General features: G+C 39.3%; 1 long non-coding RNA gene across 1 annotated transcript; it reads right to left on the bottom strand.

The window, feature by feature from the left end:
* Nucleotides 1–3,844: 3,844 nt before the first annotated feature.
* On the bottom strand, nucleotides 3,845–4,793 carry LOC137040551 (uncharacterized). Its single transcript, XR_010897930.1, has 3 exons — nucleotides 4,583–4,793; nucleotides 4,345–4,426; nucleotides 3,845–4,044 (listed from the first exon to the last, which is right to left on the bottom strand). It is a non-coding gene; the product is annotated as an uncharacterized lncRNA (long non-coding RNA).
* Between the last annotated feature and the right edge of the window lie 4,000 nt (nucleotides 4,794–8,793).

The raw sequence follows: 8,793 nt of genomic DNA, 5'->3' as shown, positions 1-8,793 counted from the left end.
CGAATGGGTCGCTCTCAGGAGCTCAGTGAATTTAAGCGCGGTACCTTGATGGGTTGCCACCTGTGCAATAACTCTATTTGTGAAATTTCTACGGTCTAAATATTCCGGGGTCAGCACATGCTAAGGCGCACAAGTCGCTAATTTTTTTCAATGTCAGTAGCTACAGACCTCCAAACTTTTTGTGGCCTTCAGATAAGTTTAAGAACAGTGCATAGAGAGCTTCATGGAATGGGTTTCGATGGCCGAGCAGCTCATCCAAGCCTTACATCATCGAGTGCAATGGAAGATGTGGGATGCAGTGGTGTAAAGCACGCCGCCACTGGACTCTAGAGCAGTGGAGACGTGATCTGGAGTGACCAATCACACTTCTCTGTCTGGCAGTCTGATGGACGAGTCTGGGTTTTGCGGTTGCCAGGTGGTGTTGTTTTTCAGGGGTTGTTATTGGCCCCTTAGTTCCAGTGAAAGGAACTTAATGCATACCAAGACATTTTGGACAATTTCATGCTCCCAACTTTGTGGGAACAGTTTGGGGATGGCCCTTTCCTGTTCCAAAATGATTGCCCTCCAGTGCACAAAGCAAGGTCCATAAAGACATGGAGGAGTAAGTTTGTTGTGGAGGAACTTGATGGGCCTGCACAGAGTCCTGACCTCAACCTGATAGAACAACTTTGAATTAGAGCGGAGACTGCGAGCCAGGCGTTCTCATCTAACATCAGTGCCTGAACTCACAAATGCGCTTCAAGAAGAATGGTCAAACTCTTTGGGAGCAGCAGTCATAGCTGTGTTTTATCTTCAGTAAAACACCGCTTTTGACAAATCAGAATAAAGGACTGGAACTAACCGTTTTATAAGCAAGCAATAGGTACGAGAGGCTGTGCTGTATCGTGAATAAGTTACAGCTAAAGGGCGTTGTTAGCAATACCTTCAACCGGGACTTATTCAAGATACAGCACTAGTCTTGAGTACCTTATTGCTTTTATAAAATGTTACCATACAATATAAATATTTACACAAAAAATGGATCAGTGCAAATTTAACAAAGTAAAATCACTAAAAGCCTTCCTTCCACAGGGAAAAAATAGTCCCTGACCATAAACCGCAACAAAGGTTACATTATTACAGCATTAAATGGTGACAAAAACTGTCTTTATGAGGGAGTCATTAGCATTTTATATGTAAAGGATTGAAACTTGCCGTGTAAACACAGAAACAAGACACAACTGACAAATGCTGTGACTTTTTTTTTGTTTATTCTTAGCTAAAACCACTTAGTTCTTTCAAAAATATATGTGCTCATTAATGTATATTTACTTCTTACAAGTAATAAAGTATTCTCGTAAGTTTATAATATGCCGTTGAAAATACATACGTGTGAGGGGTTCAAATGCCGGTCGCCATGTTGCCCCTCCATCTTGAAAGTACATTAGCCAAAGAGGGACATACCTGTATATTCAAGCTTCGCCTTTCGCGTTTTAACATTTGATGGCACCGTGTCGAATGTGAAGCGGTGGATTGCCATGTTAATCTTGGACTAAATCGGCCACCGTAGGAGTTAAAACGAAATCAGAATTGAGAGGAACAGGAACTATTATTCACTGCATGGTCATATACCTTTACACCGCTAGATGGGGGAAAATATCACACAGTGGAGCTTTAACTGTTAAAAATTACAAGATATCGCTGTGGACATTCAAACATAGGACTGACCTAAAGGAAAATGCTACATCTAAATGCTGGTCTCTCTCTCTCTCTCTCTCTCTCTCTCTCTCTCTCTCTCTCTCTCTCTCTCTCTCTCTCTCTCTCTCTCTCTCTCACACACACACACACACACACACACACACACACACACACACACACACACACACAGTTCTCCTCTACATAATAGCCTACAGTAAGCTTCAATGAACATTAGCAATGAGAACAAACATATGCTTACTGTATGTTGCTAAAAGTGGTTGCTAAGGGTGTTGTGCAGTGATACACAGAACAGTTGGGTGAAGTAGAATAAAACGCAGCTATTGACCAATCAAAATCAAGGATTTGAAGCATTTCATCAGTAAGCAATGAGGTAGGGTAGGAGAGGCTGTGCTGTATCGTATCACTAGCCTCGAGTATCTTTTATAAAACGGTTACTACAATGCAACTTTCATGAAGTAAAAATCACTAAAACGTTACCTTCCACCGGAAAAAAATAGTCCCTGACCACAACAGAAGTTACATTATTACAAAGACTGTCTTTATGACTCATTCATGTCTTTATGAGTGAGTCACTCAGTAGCGAATATTTTTTTTATATTTAAAGGATTGAAACTTGCCGTGTTAACACAGGAACAAGACACAATTGAAAAATGCTCTGACTAATGCGGGGGGAAACCATGGTTAAATGGATATTGCAGAGGACATTCAAACATAGGACTGACATGAAGGAAAATGCTATATCTAAATGCAGGTAATACCCCGGATTTCTCTCTCTCTCTCTCTCTCTCTCTCTCTCTCTCTCTCTCCTACATAATACATAGTAAGCTTCAATGAATAATATCAATGAGAACAAAGGTATGTTTGCGTTGCTAAGAGTGGTTGCTAAGGGTGTTGTACACAGAACCTTTGAGGTGAAGCGTTCATAGCTGTGATAAATATTGATAAATAATTGTATTATATTGATTTATAAATATTGATAAGTATCAAGGACCATAACTTACCGTTTTATAAAAGGAAGTAATGTTTTGTTTGGCCCAATTTCGTGTATAAACTCTTCAAGTGTTTTTTTCCCCTGACCTCAACATCTTTCACCACGGTAAATATTGAAGTTTTGGCGGCTTACCATGACCTACAAACAAAAATAAACTCAGTACATAGACAGACTGCTGGTGAATGGAAGGAATGATGAATTGTTATGGGACTGTTTGTTCTTGGAGGAACAAATTATCTCAAGACGACAAAAACAGATTTGAGATTTTCTGGATGGCATCATTTCAATTACATTTCGCCTCATGACTCGAATCATCCCTCTAAAATGATTTTGTCCCCATCTTTTTCATCATGTTAAACAGGATTAGCATCCAGTGACAATCCTGTTAAAATTCCAGAACATCAACACTCACAAAAGTCTCAGTCAGACTGATCTAGCACATCAAGTTGGGACACTGTACAAATTGTGAATAAAAAAGGAATGCGATAATTTACACATCTCATAAACTTATATTTTATTCACAATAGAATATACATACCATATCAAATGTTGAAAGTGAAAGTCAAATATTGGCTCATTTTGGATTTCATGAGAGCTACACTCCAAAAAAGTTGGAACAGGTAGCAATAAGATGCCGGATAAGTTAACTGTACACATAAGGAACAGCTGGAGGACCAATTTGTAACTTATTAGGTCAACTGACAACATGATTGGGTATAAAAAGAGCCTCTCAGAGTGGCAGTGTCTCTCAGAAGCCAAGATGGGCAGACGATCACCAATTCCCCCAATGCTGCGGCGAAAAATCTACAATAATTTTTACATTAACCTAATCACAGTGCCTAATATCATCCAAAGATTCAGAGAATCTGAACATTCTCTGTGCGTAAGGTTCAAGGACGAAAAACCAGACTGGATGCCCGTGATCTTCAGGCCCTTAGACGGCACTGCATCACATACAGGAATGCTACTGTAATGGAAATCACAACATGGGCTCAGGAATACTTCCAGAAAACATTGTCGGTGAACACAATCCACCGTGCCCTTCTCCGTTGCCGGCTAAAACTCTACAGGTCAAAAAAGAAGCAGTATCTGAACATCATCCAGAAGCGCAGGTGTTTTCTCTGGGCCAAGGCTCATTTAAAATGGACTGTGGCAAACTGTTCTGTGGTCAGATGAATCAAAATTTGAAGTTCTTTTTGGAAAACTGGGACGCCATGTCACCCGGACTAAAGAGGAGAAGGTTAACCCAAGTTGTTATCAGCGCTCAGTTCAGAAGCCTGCATCTCTGATGGTATGGGGTTGCATGAGTGTGTGTGGCATGGGCAGCTTACACATCTGGAAAGGCACCATCAGTGCTGAAAGGTATATACAAGTTATTTTCCCCTTAAAAATATAAATTTTCTCAGTTTCAACATTCAATGTATCATCTATGTTGTATTCTGAATAAAAGATTTACATTTGAAACTTCCACATCATTGCATTCTGATTTTATTCACAATTTGTACAGTGTCCCAACTTTTTTGTCTGTCTGTCTGTCTGTCTGTCTGTCTGTCTGTCTGTATATCTATTATTATAATAATATGTGAATACGTCTCTATTTCCTACCAATTTCAGTCACCACAAAACTTAATGCAAAAGTCAGAACGCATAATTACCTGGCACCAAAGATAGGCTTGTTAACCAGTCATGTTGGCCTGAGGACCGAACCATAGCAGCAGCATGTCGCTCTAGAATACTCTGTTCAGTATCATCAACATAAAAACTGTCAATATTTCTTACATAAGAACATTTTCTCATAAATGTACACATTAAAGCATCACAAAAATACATTTGGCTAAAAAGGGGCACAGAAAAAAAGTGGTTATACAACACAACAAGAGGCACAAAATATACCTTAGTTTAAAACTCTATGAAAGCGGTTGTATAATTCACAAAATGACCAAAACTGATCCAGTGTGCTTGTGTTGTCCAGCTCAACACCCACAATTCACTTTCCAAAAATATCCCTGTCCATTTTCCCCGGTGTTAAAAAGTTTTTTTTGGAGAAGTAGAGATAAAACAGAAAATAATTTCCAAAGTGCTGGCTACCTGACAACTCACCAGTAAAAAAAACGTCACCAGCAAATCCCCCGCAGAGACAGGGGGGTTAAATCAGGTCCGGTGAGAGAGAGCACAGTACATCTTAACCAAGCTTACCTCTGCTCTATTTGGACATGATACAGCTAACGTCAGTGTAAAGTCTGACGCCTCCAGTTTGTGACAGGGGAAACCTTTAGTCTACCTATTGAAAGTCTTTCAAATAATTATTCACTCATTTCAGAGCCCCTCAAAGCAAATTATGATCTCATTAGATGTCCCTGAGATGTCATTAGATGTTCCTGGATGTCCACTTCACTTTTAAAAACTTAAAAAGCACTTAATACCAAACTTTGAACAACAGAACCGGTGTGCAGTGAACCTTATAAATGAAAAAGAAACTTCTGTAAAATTCTGATATAAATCTGGTCTTTGCAAATCCATTCCTACATACACAGTGTATTTCTGTAAAAAAGGTTTTACCCTTTGCTGTGAATGCATGGTTTCCCACATTTTTTTGTAAAAAGTTTATAGGTTCGTAACATGAGGTGTGCATCATTGCAAGTATATGTGTTCTATAGAACAATAATTGAATCTTTGATGGCTGAATAATGCATTTTACCTTTATTTGACAAGGTGGCAATGTCTGATGCACAATGATGAAGTGACGTTTCACTCATAGTCACCGCAGGCAGAAAACAAAAGAATAGGAAGAATAATCAGCAACACTTGAAATGGCTCAGTGATTTACTGCAGAGCAACTGAACGCTATCAGATATTACTGTCACTGTCACTTGATGGTGGATCTGGTGAAGAAGCTCTCAGCCATCAAAATATTGATTTTGAAGATGCCGAAAATGATAGTTTTGATAATATGTTTGAGATGGTGAATATGAGGCAGATGTAGAATGTACTGGGAAATAAGCTCTGATGAGGACAGTGATGATGGGATAAAACATCTGCTCAATCTGAACCCTTCCAATCTCCAAAAGGGAACAAAATGTGCTTTTATTTATTGTTCTGTAATTGTTACACTAATATCAGGAGAGTTTTATAATACCATGTCAGGTTGAGATCCATCTGTGCTAGATATATATCCAGGTCACTAAAGACCTGAATATGTAATAATGATTGGCAAACATTCATGCATTGAAGGGTTAATGTATTGATGTTAAATCTTAATTTTATGTATTATTAATATATTTATAAGTATAAAACTACACTCACCGAAAGGATTATTAGGAACACCATACTAATACTGTGTTTGACCCCTTTCGCCTTCAGAACTGCCTTAATTCTATGTGGCATTGATTCATCAAGGTGCTGAAAGCATTCTTTAGAAATGCTGGCCCATATTGATAGGATAGCATCTTGCAGTTGATGGAGATTTGTGGGATGCACATCCAGGGCATGAAGCTCCCGTTCCACCACATCCCAAAGATGTTCTATTGGGTTGAGATCTGCTGACTGTGGGGGCCATTTTAGTACAGTCAACTCATTGTCATGTCCAAGAAACTAATTTGAAATGATTCAAGCTTTGTGACATGGTGCATTATCCTGTTGGAAGTAGCCATCAGAGGATGGGTACATGGTGGTCATAAAGGGATGAACATGATCAGAAACAATGCTCTGGTAGGCCGTGGCATTCAAACGAGGCTCAATTGGCACTAAGGGGCCTTAAGTGTGCCAAGAAAACATCCCCCACACCATTACACCACCACCACCAGCCTGCACAGTGATAACAAGGCATGATGGATCCATGTTCTCATTCTGTTTATGCCAAATTCTGACTCTACCATCTGAATGTCTCAACAGAAATCGAGACTCATCAGACTAGGCAACATTTTTACAGTCTTCAACTGTCCAACTTTGGTGAGCTTGTGCAAACTGTAGCCTCTTTTTCCACTTTTTTTGTAGTGGAGATGAGTGGTACCCGGTGGGGTCTTCTGCTGTTGTAGCCCATCCGCCTCAAGGTTGTGCATGTTGTGGCTTCACAAATGCTTTGCTGCATACCTCGGTTGTAACGAGTGGTTATTTCAGTCAAAGTTGCTCTTCTATCAGCTTGAATCAGTCGGCCCATTCTCCTCAGACCTCAAGCATCAACAAGGCATTTTCGCCCACAGGACTGCAGCATACTGGATGTTTTTCAACTCACCAGTAAAAAAAAAACGTCACCAGCAAATCCCCCGCAGAGACAGGGGGGTTAAATCAGGTCCGGTGGGAGAGAGCACAGTACATCTTAACCAAACTTACCTCTGCTCTATTTGGACATGATACAGCTAACGTCAGTGTAAAGTCTTGTGACAGGGGAAACCTTTAGTCTACCTATTGAAAGTCTTTCAAATAATTATTCACTCATTTCAGAGCGAGTATACTGGATGTTTTTCCCCTTTTCACACCATTCTTTGTAAACTCTAGAAATGATTGTGCGTTAAAATCCCAGTAACTGAGCAGATTGTGAAATACTCAGACCGGCCCGTCTGGCACCAACAACCATGCCACGCTCAAAATTGCTTAAATCACCTTTCTTTCCCATTTCTGACATTCAGTTTGGAGTTCGGGAGATTGTCTTGACCAGGACCACACCCCTAAATGCATTGAAGCAACTGCCATGTGATTGGTTGATTAGATAATTGCATTAATGAGAAATTGACCAGGTGTTCCTAATAATCATTTAGGTGAGTGTATATACCAATATAAAAATAAGTTGAACAAAGTGGGGATTTAAAACCTTACAAATAACCAACTTTAACCTCTTCCTAACTTCAATGTTATAATTGTGATCAAATTGACAGAAAATTTAATAAACACCCTGTATTTATGTACACATGGGAGAAATAATATTGATACATTTTGAGGCATAATTTGTCCATTATCTCTAGATTCAGTGGCCTCTCACAAAGGAGGCCACTGAATCTCACTGTGCATTTACAGTGATCAAACACATTGAATTTGACTCAAACTGGTGCATTTTACCTCTTTTATTCAGTTGTTTATAGAAAAGGATATCATTAGCACATTCCTGTATCGATAAGGAATGGGTCTCAACACCAAACCAGTCTAGCCAAACCAGAATAGACCTGATTATCACTTCTCTTTCACCATTGTGCTTCAAATACGCTGTGGAAACAGCAAGGTTTAAAGTTCATACAAAAATACTGTACAGAGAATAGAACTTTCATATTACACATTCAAAAATACACGTTAATATCAATGCATACATTAATCAGGAATTCAAAATGCATAGGGATGAACACATTTGGAGCTTTATAAAGCGTATGTAAAATCCTTTAAAAGCCTGTCTCTGGTCTCAATATTGCACATATAAAAAGAACCCCATTGTCTTTTCTCTTGGAATAGTACGTGGGACATGTTCAAATACTTACAACACTATAATGGTTGAATGTCTCTGAAATGAAAACAGTCCCTTCTTTGAGACTCTGCTTGCTGGCGTTGGCTTGCAATGCAGCGACCTGCAGACAAAATGTGGTCTACCACAAAGCAGATGTCAAATAAGAAATTTCAAACAAATAAAGGTCTTGTTTTTTTGTAGTCAGCTTTTGGAGGCAGTTGGTAGAATTACACAACAGACAGGAAGGTAGTAGGGGGAAAAAAACCTAAAAAACTTATTGGTTCCTAGGAGCGAACCTTGGGTCGACTCCTAATGCGATGGGCCTGAACAGAGACTCTGATTGTTCAACAAAGTCTTGTAGAACAATGAGTGCTTTCTACTTTACTGCAAATAGATTTTGCTTGTGCTTTCCAACATGGTAGTAAAGACTGCAGGCTGAGGAAATAAATTCACCTAATCCACAATTAATTACGGAGTATAAGTGTTTTGGCGTGGACGGGACCACACTGAAGGAGACATAACCCTCAAAAGTTGACTTTTAAGAGTGGGAAAACTGCTTGAAGTCCTTGAGTCAAAATAAAAAGTTCTGCTGACTTTGACTACCGCAGGATATAGCTGCATTTAGGTTCCTGAAATTATATTTGCTTGTGGTTATTATGTAAACCGAGATACATCT

Source organism: Pseudorasbora parva, chromosome 14, assembly GCF_024679245.1.
Source record: "Pseudorasbora parva isolate DD20220531a chromosome 14, ASM2467924v1, whole genome shotgun sequence".
Classification (NCBI taxonomy): Eukaryota; Metazoa; Chordata; class Actinopteri; order Cypriniformes; family Gobionidae; genus Pseudorasbora; species Pseudorasbora parva.
Note: the sequence above shows the minus strand (reverse complement) of the source record. Positions and strands in the feature narration are given on the sequence as shown.